The sequence below is a fragment of the Aedes aegypti genome, chromosome 3 (genome assembly GCF_002204515.2).
Source record: "Aedes aegypti strain LVP_AGWG chromosome 3, AaegL5.0 Primary Assembly, whole genome shotgun sequence".
Classification (NCBI taxonomy): domain Eukaryota; kingdom Metazoa; phylum Arthropoda; class Insecta; order Diptera; family Culicidae; genus Aedes; species Aedes aegypti.
The window spans coordinates 239,158,593-239,172,597 of NC_035109.1; positions in this window are offsets into that span (position 1 = coordinate 239,158,593).

Sequence of the window (14,005 nt, forward strand, 5' to 3'; positions counted from 1 at the left end):
ACATCAAATGTCTAAAATCTACGAGAATAGAGATAACACTTTTTTCCGGCTAAATTGTCGATTCGGTCCATTGTTCAATGGTAAGGCTTTTTGTATGTAAATGAAAAATAAATTGAATGGTATTATTACGTACGTAAAATCTTAATCCCTTACGTAATTAATGGACGGCCTCTTACCGTCATTTCCCGAACATTCTGCTGGATAGCTGTCGTAGTGTTCTGACATTTGAATAATATCTTGAAGTGTTTTAAAATGTATTTAGTAGTACTTACTGAAACATTTCAAAGCGTTACTGACAGACAGGCAACTCTGCGATTTTATATATATGATGATGATGATTAAAAAATGATGCAATTTTAGCAATTTCGAAACGTTTACAAACAAACTGTTCTACAATCACTATTTGAGGTGGTTTTGAAAAGTTCGTCACTTGTATTTGATAGCCTAGTTATAATAGAACTTGAACATGGCCTCAAATGTCTAGATGTAGTGAAGTACATTTGGACAAATTATTAGCGGACATATATGGAATTTAGGTAAAATTATGAGAAATGACAGTTTTTCAATGATTTTTGCTATAAAATTCAATAATTCGAACAAAAACGTTAATTTTTGTCATTGGATCCAATCTATTATTTATATTCGTAAGCTCTGATAGAATCTTAGTTGAAATATATACAGTTTACAGATATCATAAACAGTTGTTATTCCTCTTGAGTTAAGAAAATTGTTATGCCATAATTTCAAAACTCTTCTAAAATAATATGTTTCATTAAGGCAAACCAAATTTCCATTCCAAACAAAGGTAAATTCTGAACTTGTTTGTATAAAGAATTTGAACTACGTACTTCGTTTTACAATAAAGTGCCCTAAACTACGCTGTACATACCTCCACATAATTGATGTTATCGTAATATTCAATTGTCTTTGAATTAATATTCGAATTATATTCAAAACTAGCTTACCCGACGTGGCTAGCCACGTTCCAACGAAATTTTAGAGCAAAATGCTACGTATAATCTTTCAAATCGCATGATACTGATGACCGCAAAATCGCCTAAATTTATGTTCTGGCCATACTCCATCGAGAACGTGGGTTCAATACTGTTGAAGTGTTCTAATCTAAAATTATATCCTTATATGCTGTTGTAGTGTTTCTTCTGCTGTGAAATATTTCAAAAGTTACAGAATCTTCTAGCATATTCTCCCGAATAGCTGCTACAAAGTAGTATGATTCATTGATATTTTTCAAAATCACAGTTGTGGTGAAAAGACCATCGACTCAGGAAAATATCGAGTCAAGGAACAGGAATGTTTTGGAAATCTACAATTTGTTTTAAGGCGAAGTAGGTCGTCATTGAAATTTGTACGCGTCGTTGATGATTGTTGCTAATTCATATCACGATTTCGAATCAAAGAAAATCAGTTGGTTTAGCACTGACACAGCTGAAAAAGTATCAGCATACTTTATGCATGTTAGCGCGTACAGTGATACATTTTCAAGTCAATATGAACTATCAAGACTGAGTTTTATCACTTTGAAATGCAAGCTGAAAAGTCATCATTGTTGCCAAAATAAATGACGGGCTACTTAGCCTTAAATATGCATCTAAGAGTCGATATCGAGTCATTAAACATCATGGAGATTTCGCTGTAAATTAATAAAATCGTATATTTGGCAAACATTCATCTCATTCATCTTTATCTTGCTTTTAAATTTGTAAAACTCGTTTTTGAATCTGAGTTGGAACTGGAGAAACCCGTTTCACATTTTCAACTCCAATCCGATTCAAGTTCGACCAAATTACAATTTGCTTGAAGTTGATTTGTTCACGTTATAGGCACCAATCAAATTCCTATACAGACGACAATGATGAAGTGTTCGAGAATATTCCATGAATTGGAATGAACAAAGTTCCAGAGAACTCCAGAATATTCTGTTAAAAAGCTGTTGTAGTGCTCTACAATTTGCAATTGTAATGTTTCGATATTAAAATTGACCGTTGTAGTGCTCTTAAATTACTGTTGTAGTGTTCAACGAAACTTTTCGATGAAACATTTCAAAGCGTTACTGACAGACAGACAACGCTGGGATTTTATATATATGATAGCACCCTATTTTGCAATTTATTGATTTTATAAGAAAAATACAAAATAACTTTAATGGGCAGAGAGCATTGATATACTTTTACTAGAATATATCCTGCTGTTTTCAACATTTTAAAAAACGTTTGCGTCGCGATATATTTTTTCTATAAATCTCTATAATCATGTTTGATAGTGAAATGTGAATTAAAAATAATAATTACGCAATGTTTTGATAGGAACATTAACTATGGATTATGTATATCCATTTAGGAACCAAACTGAGAGAAATAACCTAAAATTTTCAATTTTGGGTTTGATATAAATGTTATATTACCTAAGATCCAGAAGTATATGTTGTTGATAACCCCTCGTAGCTACTCTAAAACTGATTATATATTTTTGAAACTTGTGCAATATTCGCAGTAATCATTTTTAAAGAAGTGATGTTGAAAAAAAGTAAGAGGTTGTTTCCGAGATACATCCGCCAAGTTGTCGTTGGATAACGTTAGCTTCTTCTATTTCCTGGCTTGAGACCGTCACGAACTTATAAAAGATTTCTACTGAAAAAAATCCAATCAATTTAGATACTTTTTGTTGCATGTCAATTCTGGCCTGTTATGGACATTGTGTGTTATTATTTGGTTGGTTCGGTTAACACTTCAAAAGCGATAGAATCGGTCGATGGAAGAAGAACCATGAGCGGTAACTCTTGTTTCCCAAACAAATATTCCGGTCGAACGTTAGGTCCACGCATGATCCACTAAGATTGCTAAGGTATCGTAAATTCGGGTGAAATTGATCAGTAGGGTGAAATTGATCACCGTGTCACTCGATTTTATTTCTTCCTAATGGGCACAAATATCAATATAACCTGCAGTGAATGAACGTTCTTTGTCGTAACTATTGTTGAACTGTGTGTTGTGGAGTTTTTTGCGTTAAAGAATGTTTATTTTTATGAAAATAATGTAAAACTCCAAAACCATGTGTGGTGCAGTATTAACAAACATTTATAAACTTCTTGTTTTAAACAAGGATTTGAACATGGTATAAACCTGAAAGTTTGTGAGGATACTTGAGATATATCCCCAAACCAGATTTCATAACCAAAACTGGCATCAATTTGCTCATTCGGTGGAAATAATTGAATTTATGTTAGATATCAGGAAATTCCTTAGTAAATTGCATATATCTAGGCGTTTTTTGCATAATTCTTGAAATTTGACTATTCATTATTTCTATAATTATTGTATTGTTAAGAGTTTAGCAAGCATATTCAGATTCAGGGACCTCAAATCTATTATATAGGGTTTGTTTGAAAACTAACAATAATCGTATTGACAAGTGATCAATTTCACCCCGAAATGAGATTCCCCGATTTTTTATTTTAGAGATACTTCTTAGCACTAAAATGACATTTGTTAGAAAACTCCGGTACATGAGTCAATGAGACTCACCTTCGTACTTGTTTTCCTGCATTCAATTGTTTGGCATTGTCAACATTATAGAAAACGGACAAGAAAAACCGTGAAAAATGATCAATTTCACCCGAAATTACGGTACTTCTCCATGAAGTCCGCGAGCTCCATGTTCCCCTCTTTGCTCAAATCGATGTTAAAGTTGCCAGTCACGATACTCGAAGAAGTTCCGCACCATGAAGAATTTCTTCTGCTTCGTCGTGATATCCGGGTAAATGTAGAGGCAAATCTGCGATTCCAGAGCTCGGCGTTCATGGTCCTGCAGGAAGCGAGTGGCCTAAGTGATCGGTTTGTTTGAGGATACCAACCTGTGCGCGATCCACGCCAAGCGTGTTAGCATCATGCCGAAGAACATCCAGCTGACTCGTCGTATCCGTGGAGAACGCGCTTAAATTGAATTGCATTGTCTTCTCTGTGTGCGTATTTCGATTCGATCGACAATTTCTTATCAAATGAAAACATAAACAAAGCTGTTGCTGATTAGTTTTAGCTCTTTGTCTGACACCCTGTATACTCTGATCGCTCTAGCATGCATTTACATGTAGGTAGCGACGACGACAACGGCATTATTCAAAGTAAATAAAGTTTGTAAGGACGCTTAAAATATATCCCCGAGCCCGATTTCATCTTCTAAACTCGTACCAATTAGCTCATACGGTTGAAATAATTAAATTTCTGTTAGATATCAGGGATTTCCTTAGGAAATTGCTTACATTTAGGCGTTTTCATCGCAATTCTTGAGACTATTATCTCTTTAGATATAGCAAGCATATTCGGATTCAGGGAGCTTATATTCATTATATAGAGTCGTTTCAAAAAATAACAACAATCGCATTGACAAGTGATCAATTTCACCCCGATATGGGATTCCTCGATATTTTATATAAGGAATGATTTTTAGCACCGAAAACACATTTGTTAGAAAATTTTGGCACATGAGCCAAAGAGGCTGACCGTTGTACTTGTTTTTCTGCATTCAGTTGTTTGACATTTTCAACATTATTGAAAACAGACAAGAAAAACCATGAAAAATGATCAATTTCACCCGAAATTACGGTACCGTAAACCGGGGGCAATTTGATCACTATTTTACAACTTTTTGTTGTGTTACTCTTCGGAATTCAAATGTTGTCAAATAAATTTCGACAAAATCAGTACTCAATTGATCTTTATCAGTTTATGTAATCGAATTTTCATGATAGAATGTTTAACATATCATAAAAATAGTTTTAATATACAAAAAATTGAAATGACACATTGATCACCATATAACAAAGCAGGAACAAGAATAAAAAAATCCCTATTTACTATATTTGGGTCACCTGAATCTGAAAATGATGTCAAAATTTTTACAACTCGTGTTTTTGATCATTTAATTGCAAAATTAAACTTCAAAAATCTGCCTAATACGCCTAAATGTAGGCAATTTCCCTTGAAATAAGCACATTATTCGAGAATAAACAGTTTTATGAGCAAAAAACTATACTTGCCATGCTGTATGACATCAAAACTGAGTTCAGTATTTCATATTTATGTTTACAAAACATTTTTAGCACTCAAAGTTAATATGTAGGCATAGGACCAGTGGATTGTTTAGTACCGATATTTCCTACTGTATTGCTTACACCTTGAAAAACTGTAAATATTTCTATGCAAAACTGACCCTAATAAAAATGAAATACCGTAAAACGGGGTAACTTTGATAGTTTTTTCGAAGAAAACTTGAATATTTATGCATGCTGTTTCAAATAAATTCAATTCATATTTTTAAAACAAGTACTGGTATCCTAACTATCGATTCCAGTTGTTAGATTTCCAATAGATTTATTCTTAATGGATATATAATTTTTCATATAATCGAAAGTCGGTTTTCTGTTTTGGGGTAACTTTGATAATGGAGCATCACTCGAACAAAATTGAATGAATTACAGAACATTTGTAGGGCGTTGCATATCTGTAGGTGTTTAACGCTATATGGAAATTTCTGACTTAGATTACAAAAATGGTCCTAGTTTGTAAAAATAGTATTCGCTAAGAGTTTTGAGACCGAATTCGAGTTCTACTATAACTAGGCTATCAAGTATAAGTGACGAATTCATTATGACTTCATCAAACAGTGATCGTAGAACAGATTGTTTGAGAGCATTTCAAAATTGCTAAAATCTTATAAATTTTCCATATTTGCATATAAATCCTCAAATGTACTTGATTCCAACGGAAATAGCTTTAACATGAAGTGTCATACTAATACTCTTTACTTTTGCATTCGTTTTGCTTAACAGATTAACAGGAACGTTGTTATTTCGTTTAGTATGTTGAGAGTCTCGCATTATCAAAGTTACCCCGTTTTACGGTAGTTCAAAATCATCATTAGACTAGACTAGTCTAGAAAACATGGAATGTCTGTAGTGCCAGCGAAACCTTCAGCATCTTTGGGAGGAAATATTTTTTGGTACCGACCTGATCAAATTCGTCCCAGTAACCAATTTGCCCCCGGATTACGGTACCGTAAAACGGGGTAACTTTGATAGTTTTTTCGAAGAAAACTTGAATATTGATGCATGGTGTTTCAAAGAATTATAATTTACATTTTTAAAACAAGTACTGGCATCCTAGCTATCGATTGCAGTTGATAGATTTCCAGAAGATTTATTTTCAACGGATATATAATTTATCATACAATCGAAAGTCGGCTTTCTGTTTTGGGGTAACTTTGATAATGGAGTATAAATCGAACCAAATAGAATGAATTACGTAACATTTGTAGGGCATTGCATACCTCTAGGCGTTTAACGTTATATGGAAATTTCTGACTTAGATTACAAAAATGGTCCCAGTTTGTGAAAATGATTTTCGCTAAGAGATTTGATACCGTTTTCAAGTTCTATGATAACTAGGCTGTCAAAGATAAGTGGCCAACTATTTAAAACTACATCAAATAGTGATCGTAGAACAGATTGTTTGTAAGCGTTTCGAAAATGCTAAAATTGTGTCAATTTTTGATATTCGTTTAAAAAGCGTCAAATGTTCTTGATTCAAGTGAAAACCGCTCTTACATGAAGTGTCATACTAATATTCTTTAGTTTTGCATTCGTTTTGCTTAACTGATTAACAGAAATTATGGTATTTCGTTTAGTATGTGGTGGGTAACGCACTATCAAAGTTACCCGCATTATCAAAGATACCCCGTTTTACGGTACATATAAATATTAAAACGTCTAAACCTTATAACAGCAAGAAACATGTGCTTTTCTATGAAACATAAGACATGCCTCGATATTTACCTATTTTTCAATAGTTTAGTCATGAAAATCAATAGTTTTCATTATTGGAGTCGATTCGTAGAAAGATTTCCAATCGATTGGTGCAATGATTTTGAAAATCTATGCGGGTGTTAGTAAGTTATTAATCGTCAAAATCTAACCACTTTTCGTGACGCGAGCGATTTTTAGTTTTTCGAAATTGTACCCCAGTATGTTGCCGTAAGACGTTATCCAACGTCAAAAATCTGGAAGATCCAGATAAAATGTGTGATGAATTTGTAAGGTTCTCCATATACGACAAACAAAATCCAGACTTTTTCAGACAAATTTTCAAAATCTTCCATATTTTTGAAAAAATGACTTGGCATCCCTGGGGTGCGGTGCGCTTTTATAGAGGCAAGCGGAATCCAAAAATGTGCTTGGACGTGATTGGTTAGATAAGAAAGGGGTCAACGTTTTACGATTTTTCAATATTTTGTTGCTAATAATCAATAGTGTCCTCCATTTGAATCGACGCGTAGATAAATTTCCAACCGATTCATGGATAAATATCGAAAATAGAGAAAAATATTTGTAAATCGTACCATAAAACGGGGTAACTTTGATAATGCGGGTAACTTTGATAGTGCGTAACCCACCACAAACTAAACAAAATATCATAATTTCTGTTAATCAGTTTAGCAAAACGAATGCAAAACTAAAGAATATTAGTATGACACTTCATGAAAGAGCGGTTTTCATTTGAATCAAGAACATATTAGCCTTTTTATGCGAATTTAAAAAAGTAAGAGGTTGTTTCCGAGATACAACCGCCAAGTTGACGTTGGATAACGTTAGCTTCATCTATTTCCTGGCTTGAGACCGGCACAAACTTATGAGAGATTTCAACTGATAAAAATCCAATCAATTTTCATATTATTTGTTGCATGTCAATTCCGTCCTATTGTGGACATTGTGTGTTAGCACAGAAAATCTGTCGTGTAAGTTTGGTTCGGATAACACTTCAACACCGATAGACCGTTATACTCGAAGAAGTTCCGCACCATGAAGAACTTTTTCTGCTTCGTAGTGGTATCCGGAGAAATGTAGAGACAAATCTGCGATTCCAAAGCTCGGCCGTCATGGTCCTGCAGGAAGCGAATGGCCTATCTGATCGGTTTGTTTAGGATTACCAACCTGTGCGCGATCCAAGCCAAGCGTGTCAGCATCATACCGAAGGACATCCAACTGACTCGTCGTATCCGTGGAGAACGCGCTTAAATTGAATTGCAGCACAATTTCAAACAAAACGGGTCATTCGATGTAAAAGAGTTACAACCAGAGACACTTCATCTATAACTATTAATTGATTTATTAATTTATTTATCAATTATAATGTTGGTTGATTAGTTTTCTAGTTAGCTGTTGCTGATTAGTTTTAGCTCTTTGTTTGACAAATTGATACTCTGATCGCTCTAGCATGCATTTGCATGTAGGTAGCGACGATGACAACGGAATTTTTCAAAGTACAGTCACCCCACAATTATAGATAGCACACAGGTATGGATCAGAGTTGGAATAAAACGGGAATATCTCATCAAATACAGGTGCAATTTAGCAGAACACATTTTACCTACGTTAACCATAAATCTGTACAGCATCGTAATCAATCATAATATGCTTAAGTATATTTTTTCCGTCCGTATGAAATAAAATGTCAACCGTATTCCCAGAAGCGTTGATTCATATCTTTGGGGCATTGAAACCCATACCACAGTTATGAATCAAAGATAAGACGATTCCGAAAGAAACGCCAAAACGTATGCTTTCACTAACACACCATTCGTTTACTTCGCAGATAAATTGCTGTTATAGTGTTTTGATCCATAATATGAGTCGATTTGATCCATAATGGAATCCTCCTCTCCCACTGATCCACGTCTGTGGGGTGGACATCGTTTGGAATTTCTATTGAAATCGACACTTTTTGGTAAATAACCGAGAATTTTGAGCTGTATTCTCGAAAACAACTATTTTCTGCATGGTCAGGAAGGTAATTTTAATTTGTACAGTATCACCATGTGTTTTAATCATATTTTGTTCTGAAAAATGACCCTTAGTTGATCCATAACTGTGGGGTCACTGTAAGTAAAGTTTGTAAGGATGCTTAAAATATATCCCCGAGCCCGATTTCATCTTCTAAACTGGTACCAATTAGCTCATACGGTTGAAATAATTAAATTTCTGTTGGATATCAGGGTTTTCCTTAAGAAATTGCCTACATCTAGGCGTTTTTATCACAATTCTTGAAATTAACTATTCATTATTTCTTTACATATTGCATTATTAAGCATTTTGCAAGAATATTCGAATTCAGGGAGCTCATATTCATTATGTAGAGTCGTTTCAAAAAATAACAATAATCGCATTGACAAGTGATCAATTTCACCCCGAAATGGGATTCCCCGATTTTCTATTTAAGGGATGATTTTTAGCACTAAAACCACATTTGTTATAACATTTTGGCACATGAGCCAAAGAGGTTGACCGTCGTACTTGTATTCAGTTGTTTGGCATTTTCAACATGATTGAAAACAGACACGAAAAACCATGAAAAATGATCAATTTCACCCGAAATTACGGCACATGTAAACTTCAAAACGTCAAAACCTTATAACAGCAAGAAAAATGTGCTTTTCTATGAAAAATAAGACATGCCTCGATATTTACCTATTTTTCAATAGTTTAGTCATGAAAATCAATAGTTTTCATTATTTGAGTAGATTCGTAGAAAGATTTGCAATCGATTGGTGCAAGAATCTTGAAAATTTATGCGGGCGTTAGTAAGTTATTAACAGTCAAAATCTAACCACTTTTCGTGACGCGAGCGATTTTTCGTTTTTCGAAATTGTACCCCAGTATGTTGCCGTAAGACGTTATCCAACGTCAAAAAATACACAATTTTAGCATTTTCGAAACGCTTACAAACAATCTGTTCTACGATCACTATTTGATGTAGTTTTGAATAGTTGGCCACTTATTTTTGACAGCCTAGTTATCATAGAACTTGCAATCGGTCTCAAATCTCTTAGCGAAAAGCATTTTCACAAACTGGGACCATTTTTGTAATCTAAGTCACAAATTTCCATATAACGTTAAACGCCTAGAGGTATGCAATGCCCTACAAATGTTCGTTATTCATTCAATTTTGTTCGAATCTTACTCCATTATCAAAGTTACCCCAAAACAGAAAAGTAAGAGGTTGTTTCCGAGATACAACCGCCAAGTTGACGTTGGATAACGTTAGCTTCATCTATTTCCTGGCTCGAGACCGGCACAAACTTATGAGAGATTTCTACTGATAAAAATCCAATCAATTTTCATATTATTTGTTGCATGTCAATTCCGTCCTATTGTGGACATTGTGTGTTAGCACAGAAAATCTGTCGTGTAAGTTTGGTTCGGATAACACTTCAACACCGATAGACCGTTATACTCGAAGAAGTTCCGCACCATGAAGAACTTTTTCTGCTTCGTAGTGGTATCCGGAGAAATGTAGAGACAAATCTGCGATTCCAGAGCTCGGCCGTCATGGTCCTGCAGGAAGCGAATGGCCTATCTGATCGGTTTGTTTAGGATTACCAACCTGTGCGCGATCCAAGCCAAGCGTGTCAGCATCATACCGAAGGACATCCAACTGACTCGTCGTATCCGTGGAGAACGCGCTTAAATTGAATTGCAGCACAATTTCAAACAAAACGGGTCATTCAATGTAAAAGAGTTACAACCAGAGACACTTCATCTATAACTATTAATTGATTTATTAATTTATTTATCAATTATAATGTTGGTTGATTAGTTTTCTAGTTAGCTGTTGCTGATTAGTTTTAGCTCTTTGTTTGACAAATTGATACTCTGATCGCTCTAGCATGCATTTGCATGTAGGTAGCGACGATGACAACGGAATTTTTCAAAGTACAGTCACCCCACAATTATGGATAGCACACAGGTATGGATCAGAGTTGGAATAAAACGGGAATATCTCATCAAATACAGGTGCAATTTAGCAGAACACATTTTACCTACGTTAACCATAAATCTGTACAGCATCGTAATCAATCATAATATGCTTAAGTATATTTTTTCCGTCCGTATGAAATAAAATGTCAACCGTATTCCCAGAAGCGTTGATTCATATCTTTGGGGCATTGAAACCCATACCACAGTTATGAATCAAAGATAAAACGATTCCGAAAGAAACGCCAAAACGTATGCTTTCACTAACACACCATTCGTTTACTTCGCAGATAAATTGCTGTTATAGTGTTTTGATCCATAATATGAGTCGATTTGATCCATAATAGAATCCTCCTCTCCCACTGATCCACATCTGTGGGGTGGACATCGTTTGGAATTTTTATTGAAATCGACACTTTTTGGTAAATAACCGAGAATTTTGAGCTGTATTCTCGAAAACAACTATTTTCTGCATGATCAGGAAGGTAATTTTAATTTGTACAGTATCACCATGTGTTTTAATCATATTTTGTTCTGAAAAATGACCCTTAGTTGATCCATAACTGTGGGGTCACTGTAAGTAAAGTTTGTAAGGATGCTTAAAATATATCCCCGAGCCCGATTTCATCTTCTAAACTGGTACCAATTAGCTCATACGGTTGAAATAATTAAATTTCTGTTGGATATCAGGTTTTTCCTTAAGAAATTGTCTACATCTAGGCGTTTTTATCACAATTCTTGAAATTAACTATTCATTATTTCTTTACATATTGCATTATTAAGCATTTTGCAAGAATATTCGAATTCAGGGAGCTCATATTCATTATGTAGAGTCGTTTCAAAAAATAACAATAATCGCATTGACAAGTGATCAATTTCACCCCGAAATGGGATTCCCCGATTTTCCATTTAAGGGATGATTTTTAGCACTAAAACCACATTTGTTATAACATTTTGGCACATGAGCCAAAGAGGTTGACCGTCGTACTTGTATTCAGTTGTTTGGCATTTTCAACATGATTGAAAACAGACACGAAAAACCATGAAAAATGATCAATTTCACCCGAAATTACGGCACATGTAAACTTCAAAACGTCAAAACCTTATAACAGCAAGAAAAATGTGCTTTTCTATGAAAAATAAGACATGCCTCGATATTTACCTATTTTTCAATAGTTTAGTCATGAAAATCAATAGTTTTCATTATTTGAGTAGATTCGTAGAAAGATTTGCAATCGATTGGTGCAAGAATCTTGAAAATTTATGCGAGCGTTAGTAAGTTATTAACAGTCAAAATCTAACCACTTTTCGTGACGCGAGCGATTTTTCGTTTTTCGAAATTGTACCCCAGTATGTTGCCGTAAGACGTTATCCAACGTCAAAACCGACTTTCGATTTTATGAAAAATTATATATCCATTCATAATAAATCGTTTGCCAATTTATCGACTGTAATCGATAGCTAGAATGCCAGTACTTGTTTTAAAAATATAAATTGTACATCTTTGAAACAGCATGCATAAATATTCAAGTTTTCTTCGAAAAAAACTATCAAAGTTACCCCGTTTTACGGTACTCAATTTTGTGTAACTTCGTTCAGGCGTGCAATTCAAGCGTTCCTTCGCTAATTCACTAGTATCCTAACGGCTACTGGCGGAGAAGGCCAGAAACGAAAAATAACATGTATCCTGTAGAACTTCATGTATGTAAGTCTCGATATTATGTTTTAATTTAAATTCCTTTAGCGTACTTTTTTGTAGTTCTATTATGGGCAGCATTTGGGATGCCTGCAGCAAGGACCGGCAGCTGCAACCATGCAAACCCCGACCACGGAGGTGTGCCACAGACGATGTATGATATATATGGCCTCACGGATGTTGCAGATGGCCCCACAGGTGTTGCAGATGGCCTCACCTGTGCAAGGTGATTGGTTGCCATCAACACCAGGCCAAGGTCATGCCAGAGAAGCAAATAACTTACGTCGACGACGCCGCAGACGTCGATTGTCACCAGCTCGGCGCCAGCGGCAATGGGAAAGCCGGTTGTCAATAATGGAATCCCCACGGTCACTGCAGGGTCCACCGCTTCGATTTAAGTGGGTGTATAGGGGAAGCCAGAGCTCTGTGGAAACCCCACGGCCACAGCAAGGTCCACAGCCTCAATCTCAGATTGAGAGGACCCCAGAGGAAACTCCACAGACACCACTGCCAACCACCTGCGTCCCTAGAAGATCAGCCGGAGCTTGGTCAAATTAATGATTTGAGAAATAAAATTAAAAAAGAACTTGTTTTCTTAAAATGATTCCAGTTCGCAGCTATTCTGATAAATGAATTTTTATTCAAAATATTATAATCGTGCATTATTTTCTTTGCAATCACGATGATAAGGAAAGAACATTCTAACAGTCAAATGTCATTATCCTAAAATGATGAAATTTGAAAGAGTCGTTCGGGGCAATATGGGCAGTTTTTAAAACATCATTTATAACTGCAAACATGGAAAAAGTGACTATGCAGGAATCTACTTGAGAATGTCCTTGAAGCAGCCATGCTGGTCAGGACGTGCGCAAATCTAATTGACATTGCATTTTTCAGTCGTATTAAATACACATGGTACGGCAAAAATTCTGTTGGTATTGCATGCAGAAAGCAGAAAGCATCTCTACTAAGAGCCCCCATCTCTTTCTACGCCCAGTTTGCTCGCGCATTCAACTTGGCTGACACATCCGTACACGGTGAAATCAGACTACCCTAAAAATAAGTCCTTTTGACGCAAATTTGGGTAAACTGCATTTAGTTTTTACGGCTTGTTTTGCCTCTCTCGCAACAGTAATGTTGTCAAAAACAGAGTGAGACGCACCGACCCAGCGTCGAAGTTCAATGGAATAGGCCAAATTTGGGTTCTTTCGAGTTTACCCAACGTTAAGTTGTTTTAACACGGAGACTTCGAAAGACTACGCTGGGTAGATTTTTTTGCACTGAGTTGTTTGTTTTGCCGCTGTCAAATGAAAGAACCTAATGATAGGTATATATCAGTCAACCCAAATTTGGGTTATCCCATGGAAGAGCCGAATTGCGTCAAAAGAAGTCAAAGTTGAGTTGATTTGCGGCTCCGTGAAGTTTCGTTCAACTTTACGTATTGTTCGTATTCATCCAAATATTGACAGTAGCTTCAATTTCCATGC